General features: G+C 42.5%; 1 protein-coding gene and 1 long non-coding RNA gene across 3 annotated transcripts in view; one reads left to right on the top strand and one right to left on the bottom strand.

Annotated features, from left to right (window-relative positions):
* ZCCHC24 (zinc finger CCHC-type containing 24) overlaps window positions 1–20770 on the top strand; it is a 303396-nt gene that overhangs the window by 171546 nt on the left and 111080 nt on the right. The window lies entirely within an intron of this gene.
* LOC115470245 lies at window positions 488–20277 on the bottom strand. The gene is made up of 3 exons (XR_003942149.1): window positions 20201–20277; window positions 15788–15789; window positions 488–498 (listed from the first exon to the last, which is right to left on the bottom strand). It is a non-coding gene; the product is annotated as an uncharacterized LOC115470245 (long non-coding RNA).

The raw sequence follows: 20770 nt of genomic DNA, 5'->3' as shown, positions 1-20770 counted from the left end.
CACCAGTGCAGTTGGAAAAGTTGATGATGAAAATGCTTCTTCACAGTGATATTTTCACAGTGCATTTTACTCTTCTGTTGTCTTACCCTTTGTCAAGAATCTGATGTAGGTGTGGGCCCCTTAATAGGCTCAGCAAGCATTTGAATACTACCAACGATAGCCAAGACTTGACAGACCCTAAATTGTGAACAAAATCATTCTGTAACAAAATGTCTTCTCCTTGGAAGTATAAAGCACTGTATTTAGTGCTGCTGCTTACCCTTGGACAAGATTTTTAACCTCAATCAGCTAGACTGAGGCAGAGAAGTCAAATGACTGGCTGGATTAATGTTTGCACTTGGATAAGAGCTCTGCTTTAAATTTACTGTTTTATAAATATTTAGTTGAGGTCTTTGAGAAACATGGCTTGTTTGGGTTTGCAATGCATCATGTACCACCTTCATCACATAGTCTGTAGGGGTTTCTAGCTGGATTTAGTGGAGAGTTTAAGGACCGGAACTCAGAATGGTCTTGACCGAAACATTTAGCAGGCCTCAAAAAACTATAACAATGTAGCACTTTCCATAAAACGTAGAAATTCAAAAACAAGTGGTCAGGAAATGGAATTAGAGGAGGGCTCAGAGGAAATATGAAAAACTAGTGCTCTCCTAGAAGGGTAGTTAATACATGAAACAGTTGAAGCAGAGGTAATAAGAACCAAAACTGTAAAAGAATTTAAGCATGCTTGAGATGGATACAGAAAACAGTGATAAAAGCCAGGGTGTGCAATGTAAAAGGAAAATGGAGACCTAGATTCCACTCTGTGCATGGAAACTAATATTCTTTTAGAAAGGTGGAGGACCAGAAGAAAGAGATGCAAAATCAACCTGAATAGACCAGTAGTATACAGCAGCATCATGGCTTTAGTACAGTCTCAGATGTAATGTACAATGGAGCAATTCTATAAACTGCCACCTAGAGGTAGTCACCATATATGCGCATCAAAGGCACCATTAATTGACAGGTACTTGTGTGCAGTAGGCAGTATTCTATAAAGTAGTGCCTAAGCATCATAGCACCTAACTACCAGGTGGGCATAAACATGGACAGAGCATGGGCGGGCCATAGGTGTCTCCCAGTTATGCACATAGTTTATAGAATACTATAAATGATGCATATCACTTGGCACATCTAGGTGCACCAACTTACCTCTACCATTGACATGATGTAAAAGTATGCCTAAACATGGGCATGTCAATGCCAACAAACACTAGTATTCTATAATGGAATCTTGGTGCCAAGATGCTATTTATAGAATTGGTGCTAAGCTCATGAAATTGGGGCACCTAAACTGAGGCTCCTGTTTATAGAATTGCCTCGCAAGTGATTTGGATTCTGATTTAACTCATGCCATTCTCTGGGCAAGTTACATTCAGTTATGGTAGTATTTTTCCTGGCCCTTGAGGTGATATCAAATTTCCTTGCCTAGTGCAAGCAGGAGATGGGAAGGGAGGTTGGTGGTGGTGACACGGTGGAGGGAGAAGGACTCTAGAACATATCCAGTGAAAGGTGCCCTCTTATCTAAAACTTTTGGGGGATGGTGTGGAAGATGATTCAAAGTGGACAGGAGAGAGTTGGGTTGATGACCCAAGCAGCTCTCTTCTGGGACTTATCCCAGGCTGAGACCCTAAAGGGAAGGGTCAAGCAATTACCACTTGCTGGTGCTAGCTGCTAAGATGTCGATTACCAGGTGTTAGAAGCTCGAGGCAGGCCATTCTACATCTCACTGGTAGGAAGCTATTGAAGTAATTCAAGTTTATGAAAAACTAACCTCAGAATTAAGAGGACAGCGAGAATGTTAAGAAAATTGTTGGTCATCAGTGAGGTGGGTTATCTGTGATTATCTTTTACCTATTACCCATTATCTAGTATCTGTTCTTTGATCTCTAATTCTATAGTGTCTGTAGTCCACTTGACACTTGACATTTCACCCATTAGATTGTAAGCTCTTTTGAGCAGGGACTGTCCTTTTTGTTAAACTGTACAGCGCTGCGTAACCCTAGTAGCGCTCTAGAAATGTTAAGTAGTAGTAGTATAGTAGTCTGGAAATTGAGCTCTCATTTAGGTTTAGCTTATATGATTGTACCTCAGCAGGGAGGGGAGTTGAGTTGTTGTTTTTTTTTCTTTTTTAATATTAAAAACAAAGTTTTTTGACTGTTTATTGTTAGATTAGTAGTCCATGTGCTGCTCATTAGGATGATATCTTACTGGGGGGTTGTATTATCTAAGGATTGTTATTTGATTGTGGTGTTTGCTTGTTCTAGTCTACTTTTGATTAATGTGTGTTCCAGATCGATTTGGTTATTATTGACTTGATCAGTAGCATTTGTACTTCATAGCTTGGTGTATCTGTTGAAACTGGATAGGCTATCTTCCGTTTTTCTGGCAATTCCTTCCACCTCTGTGCACCAATAACTGAAAAATGTCAACTACAAGTAGTTGTTCTATGAGCAACTTGTACTGGTGGCCAACTTAAGCGTTCCTGTTGAATATGCGGTGCAAGACTATTGATACTTTCACAATAAATATAAAAAGCTCAGTACGACTGCCCATTTGTAATGTCTTAAATATAGTAAGCAGTAGCTGAAATTATACGTGATATTTCTCAGTAACCAAATGCAACTCTGCTATTACTGCTAATTTTGTAACAGAGATAATGCAAATAACTTTATCAAGAGATATTCAGCAGCAGGCTTATGTGTATTAGTCCAACTGAATATCTGTAAAAAGAAAAGTACATACTTTTATCTGGTTTACTGGTGAGTTCAGAAAATTGCGAGAACAGACAGCTGTTCTCTTGCATGAAGCCAAGCGATTTTGTTTGGCACATTTATTGTTTAATGTTTAATATATATCATCTTTAAACATATAGTAATTAGAACAGTTGCTTTACATGAGAAGGATAAATGATTGATGAATTTGGACTTGGGGTTAAGGTCTGAAATGGGATGGCTCATAAGAGGCCTAATAACCTATAAATAAATCCTTGAATATTGGAACTGATACCCTTCTCATTAGGGTTTAACTCTATTTTGAGTTCTTTTATTGATATTTTTTTCTGGAATACAACTCCTGCTATCCACAATTTCTTATATGTTTTGGTATACTGTTAATGAAAATAGTGGTTGATACCCCTTTGTTTATATATTGTCACTTCTGTACTTGCCAGCTTTATGAATATCAACCCCATAAGAAATCTAGTTCTAGAGCTACATATTTATCATGGTAGGTATTTTGGAGGAAATATTTCATTGCAGTTATTGTTTTGTTCAGCTTTGTTTCATTTTAGTGCAGATTATTTCTTTTTAAGACGTGCTAACAGGAAATAATGCACACTAAAACAAGCTAATGTAATGTGTCTAACACATATATCTCATTCTCTACAACATCAATCTGTATTTGTTTCATCACCGGAGGTGGCTAACACCTCACGGTACTATGTAAGCCACATTGAGCCTGCAAATAGGTGGCAAAATGTGGGGTAGAAATGCAACAAATAAATAAATAAATGTGAAATAGTACATATGTCGTTTAGTCTGTGCTGCACAAAATAGCTTGAGATCAAATGAAACAAAACTGAATGAAATGAAAAAGCACATCCTTATATCACAGCAATTAGACACTTAGGAGAAGGGAAATGCTTCTTGAGATGAAGACAACAGAAATTATCTTCCACATAATTGTATTGAGTATGTGACTGCTGTGGCAGAATGAAAATCACCATCAAGAAGAGATTCCTCTGCCTGACTGAGTACATGGTTGGACAGAGAAATGATGCTGGTCGAGGAGTTCACAGTGTTTGTTATGTGGCTTACTGTGGCACTTGGAGGGTTTGGCATCCTTCTTTAAGTTTAGATTGCTGAAATGTTTGTGATAGATGGCATTTCTTCTTTTGAAGAAATCCTATCCGGTCAAAAGGAGTCAGTGGTGTGTTGATTCCTTATATCTAGTATCAGGCCTAAGACTTGTTTCTTAATCCTTTTATGCCTGTAATATAAAATGCTAACCAGACGAATGAAAAGGTTCTTGGAGGTGTGTTGCACAATCTGTTTCTGTAGTTTGTGTGACAGGTGGATTGTAGTACTCAGGCTCCAGGCTCCTGTATGATGAGCCAGTGAGGCTTGGGGGAACTGAAGTGATACAGCACAGCAAAAGGAAGGAAGACAGGTTTCTTCACATATGTTAGGTGTTGTGTGGGAAGAATATATCTGAAGTGGCATGAGGAAGGAAATGGAACATGGTGGAACCGAGGTTTTTGTCCGATGGCACCACTGTGCAAATTAAGGGGCCCTTTTACTAAGCCGCAAAGGCGCCTACGCACGCCCACCGCACGCCAATTTGGAATTACCGCAAGGCTACCATGTGGCCCGCTACGCGTGCCAGAAAATAGTTTTTATTTTCTGGCATGCAGCACTACCGGGCGGTAAAAGGCATTCAACACACGTAGACTATTACCGTCCGGTTAACGTTTGAGACCTTACCGCTAAGTCAATGGGTGGCAGTAAGGTCTCAGACCCAAAATGGACGCGTGCTGATTTTCATTTTGCCGCATGTCCATTTTTGGCCAAAATTAATAAAGGCATTTTTTACAGGTACAGTGGCAGTGTGCCTAACTCCCGTGGAGGGGCATAATCGAACGGGGTGCCCAAGTTTTGCTGAGGACGTCCTCGCAGGACGTCCCAGCGAAGGGGCAGAGAAACCTGTATTATCGAAACAAGATGGGCGTCCATCTTTCGTTTCGACAATACTGTCGGTGATGCCCAAATCTCAACATTTAGGTCGACCTTAGAGATGGTCGTCCCTGGTTTTCGGCGATAATGGAAACCGAGGACGCCCATCTCAGAAACGACCAAATCCAAGCCATTTGGTCGTGGGAGGAGCCAGCATTCGTAGTGCACTGGTACCCCTCACATGCCAGGACACCAACTGGGCACTCTAGGGGGCACTGCAGTGGACTTCAGAAATTGCTCCCAGGTGCATAGCTCCCTTACCTTGGGTGCTGAGCCCCCTAAAACCCACTCCTCACAACTGTACAACACTACCATAGCCCTAAGAGGTGAAGGGGGGGCACCTACATGTGGGTACAGTAGTGGGTTTGTGGTGGGTTTTGAAGGGCTCACATTTACCACCACAAGTGTAGGTAGGGGGGGATGGGCCTGGGTCCGCCTGCCTGAAGTGCACTGCACCCATTAAAACTGCTCCAGGGACCTGCATACTGCTGTCAGGGAGCTGGGTATGACATTTGAGGCTGGCATAGAGGCTGGCAAAAAATATTTTTAAAGTTTTGTTTCTTTTTAGGGTGGGAGGGGGTTAGTGACCACTGAGGGAGTAAGGGGAGGTCATCCCCGATTCCCTCCGGTGGTCATCTGGTCATTTAGGGCACATTTTTGTGGCTTGGTCATAAAAAAGAAAGGACCAAATAAAGTCGGCCAAGTGTTCGTCAGGGACGCCCTTCTTTTTTCCATTATCGGCCGAGGATGCCAATGTGTTAAGCACGCACCAGTCCCGCCTTCGCTATGCTTCCGACACGCCCCCATGAACTTTGGTCGTCCTCGCAACGGAAAGCAGTTGAGGGCACCCAAAATTGGCTTTCGATTTTGCCGATTTGTGTCAAAAGATGGGTGCCCTTCTCTTTTGAAAATTAGCCTAATAGTGTGCATCTTGAAAGGGGGCATGGCCATGTGAGGAGTTTAGGCGTGCGAGGAGCATTCTGAAAATGTGCGTGCATAGTTATAGAATACTGGTACAGTGCACCTTACTTGAGCACCAAGATTTACACCAGGTTTCAGCAGGTGTAAGTCTGACGCCCAAGGTCAGGTACAAGATTCATAGTTGAGTGCTCATTTATAAAAGATGCATGCCTTTTACAGAATAGCGCGTAGCGCAGATTTTTTTCCAGTGCCTAATTTTGAATCTAGCCCATAACAGGCAGTGTGGCTAGTAATTTTGTTTTAAAACAGATGTCATTTTCTGAGCAAGTCTCCAAACTGACTTTGAGATTAAACAAGCAGAGTTACCACTTACGATAGTGCCTTTTTTGATAACCTTGAGGTCTTCCTTCAGAAAGCTGACAAAGGTTTAATTTTGCCAACCTGTCCGATAGGCTTGAATATCAAAACAGGTCTTCCATCCTGTACAAAAACTTCCACTACTCGTGTCACAGAAAACCGAAAAGGAAAAGCACAGGCAATATTGACACTGGCAGCCTGTTTTGTACAGAGACTCTTTTTATGCCCCAAAGTGAGATGACTTGTGTAACTTTTAAATGGTAACACCCGCAATGCCTTTGGGCTCATTCGCCTGTTTGTACAGCAGACAGCAAAAGTTAGACCTGAAGCAAGAACAAGTCCCAACTACAAAACTTGGCTTTCAGTTACCACATCGTTTGGCACATCCATTTTAAGTCACAAAAGCACTGAAAATCACTCCTTTTATACAATCTGTAGGTGAGCGCAAGACCCTGATCTATAATAGAAAATTTATGTAACTAAAATAGCCTCAACAGCCCAGGGAACCTATCATTAGGACTCCACTGAATTGGCCAACATCATGGGCTCCTCCTGCCTTCCGAAAAAATTCACAGACAACAAAAAACTCCCAAACTCGGGGAGAAAAAGGTTCTGTGAACAAAAAACGGAAAGCAGAGTATCTTCAATTATTAAAGAACGATCACAATCGCTTTTGTGATATATTATTGCACTCCGGGCAATTTTAGATTTTTTGAACATCCATTTTAAGATCATGTTGAATTAACAATAGCTCTGTATTTTTAAAATTCAGTGCCATACCAATGGACAACAGCCAACTGTACACCTTCAAAATACAATCAGCCATCTTAGAGGCATTTCAGCCAGCTGTTAGGAACAACATGAGATCATCAGCATAAAGATGGTAATTTAATCCCATTACCCTTAACAAAATCAGATACCAGCACAAATAATTTACTTTAATTTAATTTAATTTAAGTACCTATTGTCTGCTTAGCCAGCCAAGACTTCAAGGAAGATCACAAGTAATAAAAATACACCAATCAATTTCAAGTACTGTATTACAAAATTACAATTATAAATAAAAACAATAATGATTACAAAGCAATATAAAGCAATCAAAATTGAAATATTCAAAGTAAAATGTATCAGCAAATTCCCACAATTTAAGGATCCAGTGGGTTAAATCCAACCAGCTACAGCATACGCTGAAGCACCACATCCAACCCTTGCAGACTACAAAGGGAGTTCCAGTGATACACAGCCTTTAACTAAAAAATCTCAGAGGTTTTTCTCTGAGAAATCTCAAGAGCATGGAAACGTCAGTTTACACGTGTTAGAGTATTGTGGAGGAGCACCTCTGGATAGCATATATCAAGTTCAGATTTCTTGACCAATAAGAATGTGATGCTGTCTCTCAGATAAATGTGCTAGATGCCGAGGAAGGGGTGACTATGGGATATTAGGTAAGGGGAGATGCTGGAGCTGGGGGCGGAGTATGGATGGAGCTGAGGGCAGAGCATAGGCAAGTTTGGGGTGGAGCTTACCTCCCCAAACAAAAGGGTGTTCCGCTCCTCTGCACCAATCCAAAGACTGTATTTCACTTCTGCAAGATTATCAGGAAGTTCAATTGAAGGGGAGCTTCAACAGGACACCAGAAACGTGCAGGACAACAGACTCAGAAACAGAACGAAGCCTTGCGCCGGAAGAAGAGGACCTTGGCTGGCGGGGGTTGGGGTCCCCCGCCAGCAAAGGTCGGCGACAGAGGGTTGGCGGCGGGAGGGGGGCCAAGAGGGTCATCAGCAGGGGGGTCCAGGGCCAAATCTACGGGGGCCCAGGCCCCCGTAGACCCACGTAGCTATGCCACTGCTTGGCACTGGCACTTCTACTATCAATGCCATTCGTGTGGTTTTTTTTTCTTCTGTACTGCTATGTCCAGTTTTCAGCTTCTTATCAGTTAGAATAGGAATGTCCCAGGTGATACAAGTACTTGGCAGCTTACTGTCCCTCTGGCTGACTGTACCAGACCTCATCATTCTCCACAGTTCTCATGAGGTCGCGATCCCAGTGCTTTTCCGGAACAGCGATGTTGTAGTGTTTACAGAGTTTCCAGTGAATGAGCCATGCCAGCTTATTGTGTCTTTCTGTATAGAAAGTTTTTCCCATCAGAACTTCACAGCAGTTATGAGTAACCATTTCCAGTTTTCCCTTACAGAATCTACATATGTCTAATTTACCATTTTTAAAATACATATCCATAATCCACAGTCCTGGGCTGCAACGATCAGTCTCTCATCCTTAGGCTTCAATTCACTTCTTCTTAGCCATTCATGTGTCCAGTTTTGACCAACGTATGGTTCCTGCAGTCATAAGTGCCAACATTTGAAAATTGTTTGGGGGTGCAAAAATTATCTCTCCCTAGACATAGTAAATGAGCTTTCTCAATATTGGGGGTGCTCAGCACCCAAGTTGCATGCAAAATTTAATTGAATAATCAGCCAATTATCGCTTGTTCTAATTGTTGATACTATTTGGCAACAATTGGAATTTATGTGTGCATCTTGCTAGGCATATTCTATAAAGATATGCGTATAAATTCTAGTGCGTGGATCGGAAAAGGGGGCATGGCCATGGGAGAGGTGTGGGTGTTCCCAGAATTTGCATGCACTGTTATAGAATATGCCTGATCCGCACCTAATTTAGGGTTCTTGGCGCTAGGTGCAATTCTATAAATACACCTGCCTCAGAGCACAGTTTCTAGAATAGCACATAGCGCTTATTTTTTGGTGCCATATATAGACTCTTGTCCTCGCAGTGTGCAACTTTGTGTGTTTGTCAGTCTGAGAGAGAGACTTTATATATGTGTGCATCTATGATCCAAGATGCATATATGATTGGGCTTGTGTGTGCGTGCATGCATGTTTTAAAATAAATATACTACGGCCCTTATTTTAGAAGGATACTTTTGTGTAAATGCAGTATTTACATGCAGTGAACAACACCATGCATAAATTGCAGGGAGGTGTGGATAAGGCATGGAGAGAAAGTGATTTTGTGAGCCTAATATATTGACATGTCATTGACATGTCATTTTCCATGTTTATATTAACAATTATAGAAGTCAGTATTTACATCTTTCCTGAGACAAGCATAAGTGCCTGGTTGGAGGCGCTGGTGCAGGTGCAATGCCCAAGGCCCTTATGCTTGTCTCAGAAAAGATGTAAATACTGACTTCTATAATTGTTAATAGCAACATGGAAAATGACATGTCAATATATTAGGACCAATTGCCTCCTTGACACCTCTTAGCCCAATTGCATCACTAGCTGTCAATGGGATCCCTGGCAGTCTAGTGGGAGCAGGATGCAACCCCCAGTTGCTTCTCTTCATGGGGACTTTGGAGTCCTATGGTATTTTGTGGCACTTCCAATAGGGGTCAGACATTGTGCCCTTATTTAGCAGCCTGAACCCTAGTGGTAGCACCATGAGATCACCACTAGGGATCATGGCTGCCATTTTGGACCCCACCATGAGTAGGAGAATCTGGAGATTGCTCCTGCGCCTACTCCCTGTAGACTACCAGGGACTCCAGTGAGAGTCAGGGGTAGGATTGGGATGAGGGATCGGCCAGGGAGGTTGATCCTAGAGGGAGTTAGGAGGAGGATCAGATGCATGGGGTGGTTTCTGGGGAAATGATTTGGGGAGGGGGACTCATGACAGTGGTATGGTCAATGGGCACCTTGATGTCAGGGGGAATGGGGAGTGGGGCTTGATGCTGAGAGGGGGAATGATGCTGAGGGTGTAGAAGGTTGAGGGGGGGTAGTTGCTTTTAGGAGCAGCCATTTTAGAAAGGTGTTCATATACACATCTAAAGAAAAGCTGTATGCTTTTTTCTCCCATGTGCAGCTTTTTAACTTTGCTTCTCCCACTGAACATTGCAAGATATCAATGTGCAGGTCTGCACGTCTTTACATGGATTTAATGAGAGGCTCTGTTTTTTGACAGAACCTTTGTAATACACAGTGGAAATTTTCTACTTTCCAACCTGGATGTCTTAATTATCATCTCCACATCCTGCTGAAAATTGGCCTTCATGTATAGCACCACTGTCTGTACATGTCGCTAATATTTTTTTCTACTTCTAAGCGAGGTTGATAGAATGAATTCTGTTAAACCCCTACATTCTGTTGGTATCTTTAGTTAGAGGGATCAACTTACTTTATGCTTCCCCTGAGACAAAAGTTGCTGAGTACAGGACTTTGCTGAGAAGTTCGTCCAGAGGCAGAAACAGGAAGTGCTGGTCTCCATTGCACTCAGACATAGGCTGTATGCTACAAGTCAGCCTCCAGTTCTTTCTTTCTCTTGCATCATGTGGTAAATGTTCCTTAAGAGGACTTTGCCAATTGTCCTTCTCTATACTGTTCAGTTTGATTCAGACCTCAGAGCATTTCTGATAGTTACAAATTGCACACAAGAAGCAGGCTTGTAAATAAGGCAATCTGAGTTGTGAGGGCCAGCAAAGTTCTCCTGGAATTTAAAAACAAAAAACAAGGTAGTATTTGTGTCTTTTTGTTTTCTAACAGATGAACTGGATAGAGCAAATAAAACCATTTTTTTGTTTTTCCTTTTCCTGTTAGAACTGCCTCTAAGGGAGTTGATTGTAGGGTGAACCAAATCTAGTGGTCACTGATCCTTAGCATAAAGACATCTGTTTGGTCAGTTGTAGCGCACACGAGGACAGCTGCTCAGACAAATCAGTCATCTAAGAAATCCCAGTCAGTGACAGACACTGCTGGTAATCAATAATCTTCACCCAGAACACTGTCAGGCTCCCCTTTCAAAAAAAAAAAAAAAGTTTTCCTGTGCAGGACTGAGAGAAATCTGTTTGAGAACAGAATAGAAGCAAACCAAATAGAACTTTTCCTCTCCTTATTTTCCGTCTCCCTCCACATGTTATACTTTTTTTACACAGATTGATTTGTAGTCACACTACGCAGATTGATCTTATATCACCTACAGTGAGACTCTTCAGCTTTACACAAATGTTGTCATTCAAAAGGAACCTGAATGACCAGAAACATGTTATAAATTATATCTTTCTTTGTCACTGCTTCCAGTCACTATAGTTGATTGTCCTGGTTTAGCTCTTCTTCACTCAGAGCCGCCAAGGGGCGGGGGGGGGGGGGGGGCAAAATTCCCCAGGGCCCAGCATCCAAGGGGGGGCCCGCCCGGCACTAGCATTACTCTCCTGTTCCTGTGCACGGCAGCACTGCAGAGTACTTCCTTCCTTCCGTGTCCAAAGAGCCTCTTTGAACGCAGCAGGAAGGAAGGACTCTACTCTGCAGCGCTGCCGCACACAGGAACAGGAGAGCAGTACTAGCGCCGGGCCCTGGGGAAGTTTGTTGTGCACAGGAGCAGGACAAGTAAGTGGGGCAGCGGGGCGAGCCCGGGGGGGGGGTGGTGTTTGCCCCGGGCCTGGCTTTGTCTCTCGGCGGCCCTGTCTCCACTGTTCCCTCTAAGCTGAGCATGAGTCCTCCAACTGCATTGCTGCCAGTAGGGGGTGGTGCTTCAATATCATGTTTTCAGTTTCTAGGGCCAGACAGATTCACTAGTGTCCTGCAGAGCTTGTCTGTCCCTCACTATTGAAAATGTGATAATGAAATAGCACCCTTCACTGGCAGGACTGTAGGTGGATGACTCCTGCTCAGCTTAGAGGGAACAGTGCTTTTCTGATGTCTATCTTTAGGCATTCTGGGGTATATAGCCCTGGATCTCCTATTTAAGGGGTGTTTTTTTCTAAGGTATGCTAGTGTTTTTAGCTTGTTCTAAACATATAGTAACATAGTAACATAGTAGATGATGGCAAAAAAAGACCTGCACGGTCCATCCAGTCTGCCCAACAAGATAACTCATATGTGCTACTTTTTGTGTATACCCTACTTTGATTTGTACCTGTGCTCTTCAGTCTGCCCAGCTCTATCCTCGCCTCCCAACCACCAACCCCGCCTCCCAACCACTGGCTCTGGCACAGACCGTACAAGTCTGCCCAGCTCTATCCTCGCCTCCCAACCACTAGTCCCGCTTCCCACCACTGGCTCTGGCATAGACCGTATAAGTCTTCCCAGCACTATCCCCGCCTCCCTACCACCACATCAGCTGATGTTAAACGCTAAGGCACCCACAGGAATATAATGGGTGTCTTAGTGTTTAACGCCAGCTGATTCTTAGCGTGAGCTCAGAAAACGCTAGAGCACCTTAGTGAAAGACCCCTTACGTTTGCCAACTGGATTGAGCTTTGCCTGACAGGGTTGGTTCAGTCCTAGGTTTACCCCATTGCATGCAGGGACTTGAGGATTGGGCTTCAGCTAGTTGCCTTAAATTAAATACACAAAAGATGAAGCTAGTATAGTTTGGTGATTAACAGAAAGTTTCTTTAGAAAAAAAATAGTTCTTCCATCAGGATTTTAATTCGATGTTAAATCTAAAGTGCTAGATATAATTCTTGATAAGCTGTTTTATGAATATTTATTTATTTATTTATTTGTTACTTATATCCCACATTTTCCCACACATGCAGGCGCAATGTGGCTTACAGAGAATTACATAAGAGTACAATCTTAACAGCTTAGGCAAGCATAAAGAGGTAAATAGGAGGGAAGAAACTAACAAAGTGAACTAAATAGGGTTGGGTACAAGGGATACTTTAATCAACATGGTAAGATGAGGGGTAAGTCTTAGCAAAGAGGAATGTCTTTAATAACTTCTTAAAAAGGGCATGGTCCTCTTGAATTTTAAGGTGACGAGGTAACGTATTCCAGTATTTGGGACTCCAATAACAGAAAGACGAGGCGAAGATTTTCTTATACTTGACTCCCTTACAATTAGGAAAATGGAGGTGGAGATAGGACCTTGCAGCAGGGTTGGCATTTCTGGGCGGAAGGTCAATCAAGGGAACCATGTATTCCGGGGCAGCCCCATAGATGATTTTATGTGTTAGGGAGCAGATCTTAAAAGCAATGCGCTCCTGTACAGGCAGCCAATGAAGTTTAAAGCGCAAGGGGTCTGCGTGTGCAAAACGCCGTTCGTTTAAGATGAGCATCGCCGCTGTGTTCTCAGCCGTTTGGAAAGTTTTCAATAAGGAGACCTGGCAACCCACATAAATACCGCTACAATAATCCAGGTGGGATAAGACGAGCCAATGGACAAGGGTACGAAACAAGTCTCTGGAAAGGAGGAATCTGATACGTCGAAGCCTCCACATGGCCTGGAACATTTTTTTGGATACCAAGTGTACTTGATCAACCAGCTGGAGATGTGAATCTAGATGAACTCCTAAAAGTCTCAGGCTGTTGGCAATCGGGAGGGCGGAGCCCAGAACTGGAAGCATTGTGTCAGTTACATGAGCATGCGTGGACGAGAGGATGAGGCAATGAGTTTTTTCTCTGTTTAGCCTGAAGCGGAACACCCTGGCCCATTGTTCTAAAGTGGAGAAACAGGCATCTATGAGGTTGGCAACTTCTGATATTGTTGATTGAAAAGGGATGTAGACTGTAATATCATCCGCATAGATGAAAGGGTTGAGGTCCAGATTTGCAAGTGCTTTGGCTAGAGGCATCATCATTATATTGAATAGGGTAGGTGAGAGGGGAGAGCCCTGAGGGACTCCACAGGAAGCATTCCACGGTTCAGAAGTGTGGGAATTCACCATGACTTGATAGGACCTAGAAGTCAAGAAACCCTTGAACCAACACAAAACTGGTCCTCCTATGCCAAAAGAATCCAGTAGATGGAGCAGGAGTTCATGATCCACCATATCAAAAGCACTAGACATGTCAAATTGTAACAGGAGAATCTTCCGTCCAACAGATAGTTCTCGATGAAAGTTGGATAGGAGGGTAACCAGGACAGTCTCCGTGCTGTAATGGGCTCGAAAACCTGATTGAGAATAATGGAGAATATCAAAATTATTTAGAAATTCATTGAGTTGAATATTGACCAGGCTCTCCATCAGCTTGATAACTAGAGGTATCGAAGCCACTGGGCGATAGTTAGAGATGACATCTGGTTTAATCTTTAAATTTTTTGGGATTGGAGTGAGAAGGATGTTTCCATGATCAAGTTAACGATCTGATAAGAAAGTTTTTCTTTAATTTGCGGAAACTTAGAATGATTAGAACTTCACTGAAGGCGTCTCTTACTAAAGCGTGCTCACGTTTTTAGCACGCAGTAAAATTTGTGGGCATGCTAAATGTTAGTGACGCCGTTACATTCCTATGGGCATCGCTAACATTTAGCGCACGCACAATTTAAGCGCGCGCTAAAAACATGAGTGTGCCTTAATAAAAGATGCCCTGAGACCCTTGGGGTTTAGAATTATACTAATGCCATTTTGGGATTACTGTAACTCTTTATATTGCTCTATAAACAAACAACTACTGAGGAGACTTCAGCTCTTACAGATTACATCTGCTAGACTAGACTAATTTTTGAACTGGTCAAGTTTAGTGAAGCTAGCCCTCTTTTGAAAAACTGACATTGGTTGCGATTATAGTTTCGAATTTACTTTAAGGTTGCTTGTTTAGTTTATAAAAGCTTTCATGGTGTAAATTCTGAAATGGTAGGCGATTTAGTTTTGTTTCCAGTTAATAGGAATCATTTGAGAAGCTCAAAAGCTTATACCTGATATTCTGTCTGTAAAGAAGTTGAACTTGAAATCTATATGAGAGAGCGCTCCTTCGTGTTCCAGGGAGCTAAAATATGGAATAGCTTAACTATTGACAGTCGTCTGATTACATCTTATACTTCCTTTCAGAAAGCCCTTAAAACATACTTATTTTCATTTCAACATTTTGACTCAAAGTAAGTTGATTTGGGATATCTGTTGATAGTTGTTAAATGGCTGACTTGTTTGTTTTTAATGTAAATTCCTTCTGACTGGGATGCTGTCAGGTTAAAGGCAGAATAGAAATCATAGAATAGACTTCTCCATCGCACTCCTTAAGAAAAGCAAGACTATAAATCCCTGCGTGGTGTGGATCACTCCATATGAATATTGTATTTACACATGAGGAGCCTTCTAAAATAAGGGCCATAGTGTATTTATTGTAAAATGTGCACATGGACACACATGCAATGGAGTAAACCCAGGACTGGATTAACCCTGTTAGCCGAATCTGAATCCAGTTGGCAGCCTTACTACTGTTAAGAAAATTATACTACAGTCCCCAGGTCAAAGAAATGTTTTCCACAGTGGGAAAGATGATAGAGAACAAAAATTGTATGTGATATTTTTCCAGGTGCCTCAGCTGCTCCCCTAAATTCCAATCTCCTGTACTACATCAACTCTATTTCTCTTTAATTTTTTAGAAAATCTGGCACTTTTCCTCACTCGGGGGCCCTTTTATGACCGCACGCTAAAATAGCAGTACCACGGGATGCACTGAGGTGTCCCTCAGTAGTGTTCTATTTAGCGCGTGCTAATCCCTCACAGGAAAATATTTTTTATTTTCCAGGCACAGGAGGCATGTCTGGGGGTGGAGAGTAGATGTGCCTGTGCTAATTGGGTGCCATGGGCACATTCTTAAATAGGTGGTCGTAAGAGCTCCCAGCGGTAATGGCCATGTGCTAATCGGACATTAGCGCATGGTCATTTTATTTAAAAAAAGCTGGCCACTTCCATTTTTCAGCCATGATAGAAAGTGGCCAGAGCACACAGAAAACCCACACATTAATTAGTCGTAGTGCCGGCCACTTTCTAGTACGCCTTAGTAAACGACCCCTCCATTAGAACCAGAACTCGGATCTGATTCTATGAGCCTTCGTTTGCAACTGCCTAGGGAATATTCCTCTCGACTTGCTTTATATATAAATCCAAATAACATGTTTAAAAAAAGGAAAGAACTGGTTTAAAAATAAAACTGAAATTCCAGTACAGCCATTGTTCTGAACAAATGCCTGCTTCTGGAGAAATAACTAAGGGGTCCTTCCACTAAGCTGCAGTAAATTTTGCACTTACTGCACTGTTAACACTATAATTACTGTGTAATAAGTGCAAAGTCTGTGTGGTATGGCCACCATCTACCAGGGGCGTAGCCATGAGTGGGCCTTGGCCCACCCAGCAGTGGTGTACCTTTGACATCACTGCTGCTGCCAGGGACCTGCTCAAGCAAGAGCAATGCTTAAAGGAAGGAGATGCATGACCGTGGGAGCCCAGCCTACTCCCCTTCGTGCTACCTTTTTCGTGGGCCCATTCAATGAGAGTTATGGGTTGGGTTGGGGTAGGAAAGGAGAGATGTGCGGGGAGGCGGAGAGAGACAGATAATTGATGGATGTGGGGGAGAGGAGGCAAGAGAGAGGGAGAATTGTTGGATGTGGAGGGGAGGAGCGAGAGAGAGGGAGAATTGTTGGATGTGGAGGAGGGGGAGGGGAAGAAGAATTGTTGAACATGGAGTGGGGGAGGGGGGGCAAGAGAGGGAGATTTTTCTGAAACCCTGCAGGAGATTTGTTAATTTTGATACAGCCTTTAGATATGCTTAGAAACATGAAATATGATGGCAGGCAAGCACTCCAGGGACAGACAAGAGCACAGTGCACCTACAATTAGGCACCTGGAGGGCACATGGTTGGAGCCTATTTTGGTAAGGAAAGTAGGAGCGTACTTTCCTATATAGAACAGGTGCTTAGGCATGAGCACTTACACAAGCTATAGAGCCTGGTGTGTTAGGGCCTAAGTACTGCAGATACCCACGTAACTTACAGTATTCTGTAGTTATGTGCTCTTTGAAGTGTGTACCCATCCTTGGAAATACGAGCTATATAAGTTAAGCAAACATTTACAGAATAGGGTGAAGTTGGAATTTTGGCAGTTATAGTGGGATTCTATATATGGCATCTAAAAAATCCATGCGGAAAACATTTCCACCTAATTGTATTCTATAAGCAGCGCCTAGATATAGGTACAGTATATAGAATACGCTTAATTGATATACAGTCACCTAAAACTACACTTGTCTATTTACACCAACAAAAACATGGTATAAATCCTGGCATGCAGATTTTGGTGCAGAGGGCCATATTCTATAATTATACACGTAAATTTCAGAACGCCCATAAAATGCCCATTGCCCCGTCTATAATCACACCTCTTTCTGTCTGTGCGCATTAGAAGTTAGACGCAGTGCGTTACAGAATATGCTTAGTGAGTTGTGCGCATAAATTCTAATTATTGCCAATTGGCACTCATTATTGCTTGCTAAGTGCTGTTATCAACGTTAATTAGCTTCTTAAGCCAATGAAGTTACACATGTTGCTATAGAATCTGCCTGAATTTTGGTGCGGATCCAGGGGTATGTGTATAAATACACACATATATGCATAAATGCCATTATTCTAAATATTTATGTACATACCCCCAGATTGTATATAGGTCACCAAAGTTTGGGAGCCCAAATTAGTCAATTAGGTGCTAACAATAATTTGAGTTAAATGGCACTAATTAGGAAGTAACAAGCAGATCTGCCAGTGTGCGAATCTATAACTCTAGGTGCCTACATTCGTTAGCATGCAACTCAAAGAGGGGAGGGGCATGGGCAGATCAGGAGCATTCCTAGAAATTAGGTGCGATGTTATAGAATGCTTGGATTTCAACCCAACTGCCTTCAATTGGGTGCCAGGATTTGCACCAGCTTTTAGCATGCGTAAGTCCTCGCACCCAAAGTTGGGTGTGATAGTCCGCGCTATGTGCTGTTCTATAATGGTTGCTCAGTGCTAAGTGATTGTTATAGAATTGGTGCAAAGCAAGGATTTTATGAGCGCCTAACTTTGGGCACTATTTACTCAATGTGGCCCATAGTGCATGCATAAATGTTAGTGCCTATATTATAGAATTGTCCCTTATGGCCCTTCTTTAAAGATTTTGCAGTTATTGTTATGCACATTAGCTGTGAAAGTTATTCATATTCCTGGTATTTGTTGAGTCACTAATGCGGAGCAGTGGTTGTTATTATGTGTTAACCTCTGGAGGTATAACTTAACTGTTGCTCACACTAACTGCGAAGCATACTCCCTGTCCCCTCCCCATCCCCAAAGTGAAATTCTACATTGGTCCCCCTAATTCTGTAAAGTTGGGCATCCAACTTTACACATAGTACACAAAGTTGCACATGGAATTTATAGAATGATAGGTCAACCTGTCTGAGCAGTGAGAAAAGCAGGTAGTGCAGCCACTTGTGAACAGAATGGTTGAACATCTCTTCTATAGCCTGATCTGTTGCTGAGTGGCTCTGAAATGTCATCTGACTTTCCAGTTATTACTGTTCTGTTTCTGTAGCACAGAGAGCTGCTTAACCTCAGCACTGGGTGGACAAGCTGCTGATTTCCCCCCCCTCCCTGAAAACCAGAGGTCATACTGCATAAGGTCATTTTTATCAGTGTCCCTGGTTATTCAACAAGCAGTGTCTGCCCACCCCAGCTCTATGCATTGTATTCCATTTTGTCCAAAAATCTGTCTTTCTCCAAACCCCAGCCCTCTTTTGTACATTCCGTCTGTGTAGGAGGGGTTATCCAGTACTCTTCCTGGATTTGGGCTTCAGCTGAATCATCTTCACATTAGACTACTGGTTTTTACAGCTTCATGTGCCCTCCTACAATATAGGCTATGTCTTTCTCCTGACTTTCAACAACACAGTGGTCTAAGTCTTTCTCCTTTTAACACCACACACTTTCCTAATATTGCAGTGTATTGGTATAGTCTTTCATTAGTTTCTGTGGAGTCATGTTGAATGATCGTGGCATGGAGTTCTATCTTGTGGCCATTCGGGGTATCTGTGAAATTGAGCAGTTGTCAAGAGCCTGGTTTCTAGTAAGTAGGCATGAAAGTCACAATAAAAATCTAACATTATTGGCATTAGTCCAGTCGCAGCAGAAGTGAGGGAGTGAATTGGAATGGTAACTGAATTATTTTTTCTTTGATGTCCTGTACCTCTGGAGAAATATAAACTGCAGATAGATGATCAGAGAAGGGCTACCCTGTATTTGTTCACACTGGAGCCTGCAAAGGCCTCTCCGGTACTATGTAAGCCATATTGAGCCTACAAATAGGTGGGGAAATGTGGGATACAAATTTAACAAATAAATAAATAGAATGAGGTCAGGTACACGCACAACTTAATTCAATAATTGGCTGTTAATAGGAGTTGACTGGCCATAGTTGCTATTCTATAAGTTGTGTGCTCAAATTCCAGAGTGTGCAATTTCAAGGGGGTGTAAATCTGCGAGGGGCATGGATGGGTCAAGCAGGTGTACAAGTTATAGAAGCTATCGTTTACCTGCTTAAGGGGCCCTTTTACTAAGGCACGTCGAACAATGGCCTGCACTGGTGTAGGCGCATGTATTGGACGTGTGCGGGTTCATTTTTCAGCGCATCTGTAAAAAAGGCCTTTTTCGGGGGGGGGAGCAAAAACGGACGTGCGGCAAAATAAAAACCAGCGTGCGTCCATTTTGGGCCTGAGACCTCACTGCCACCCATGGACTTAACAGTAAGGTCTCACATGTTAACCAGGCAGTCAGCGCACGTATTACCGCATGTCGGATGTGCGTAAAAAATGGAATCGTCGCCCGGGGCTCGCGGTAGCCAGCCGTTAGTTCCAAATTGACGCGCATTGGATGCACGTAGGTGCTTACGCGCCTTAGTAAAAGGGCATCTAATTGCTTACAGTTAGGTGTGACCACTTACACCAGCCTTCGTGGGCTTTTGCTAGTATTCGAGAACAATGTTCTGCACATAACTGCTGTTATAGAATTTATGTTTAGACACCCCAGCACCTAGATTTGGGTGTCATTTCTTGGATTCATCCCTAGGTGTTTAGTTTCCTTAACTTTGCATTGGCAGCACACACTGAACTACATTAAACAGCTTAATGTGGGGTAGTAAATAGGTGACAAATTGGCATTTGACACAACATTTCATGCCTTAACAACAAATGCAAGGCATAGTCTGTTTTTTTTTTCACTGATCATTTTCTAATGTATTTTGATACTGCTAAATTTAGTTTGTGTGACTACTTGGCAGAACGTCCAAGCCTCAATGTTCTAGAAAGTGTATTTTAGGCCAGTCCTGGGTTTCTTACATTTTAGGACCAAACGCATTGATTTCAATCAAGTTTTCCTAATACCACACTGCTTTGGGATATAAACTCAAAACCAGCACTGGTCAAAAAGTATCCTTCCAGGAGCTGGGTAACTTGGCAGCTTTTGACTCTGCTTTTTAAGCTAATTTGCCTTATATCTACACTGATGGAATTTCCAGCCAACTTCAGATTATCAATAACCATATTGGTCCTGGCAAAAATTCCTTTTTTAAAGAGTTTTATACCATTTAAAGGACCAATAAAAAAGATGCTACAGTGCAAGGGCTTTTAAGATCCCACAGCTCCCATTTTTAGCTGGAATCATATGATCTTGGCTGTTTGAGTACTGCAATTCGGCACCTTTAAATGGCATTCCAACTTGCAAAGGCAGCAGTTAAGGTGAGCTGATGTTTCATGAAAAGAAATATCCCTTTAAATAAAAAAAAAAAGCCAGTGTTTTCCTCAGCCCTTTTCATTATTTGGCTGAGCCCCAAGGGTTTGACAGTCTGTGTCTCCAACATCTGGAAACCATCAGTGTAAACAATAGAGTGCTAGGAACTGGAACCCCTACCTCAGCTCCCCCGGGACCTCGCTCCAGAGAACATGAGAACACAAACC

This window comes from Microcaecilia unicolor, chromosome 5 (assembly GCF_901765095.1).
Source record: "Microcaecilia unicolor chromosome 5, aMicUni1.1, whole genome shotgun sequence".
In the NCBI taxonomy this organism is placed as follows: Eukaryota; Metazoa; Chordata; class Amphibia; order Gymnophiona; family Siphonopidae; genus Microcaecilia; species Microcaecilia unicolor.
The sequence above is the reverse complement of the archived record's forward strand: the minus strand, read 5'-3'. Positions and strand labels throughout refer to the sequence as shown.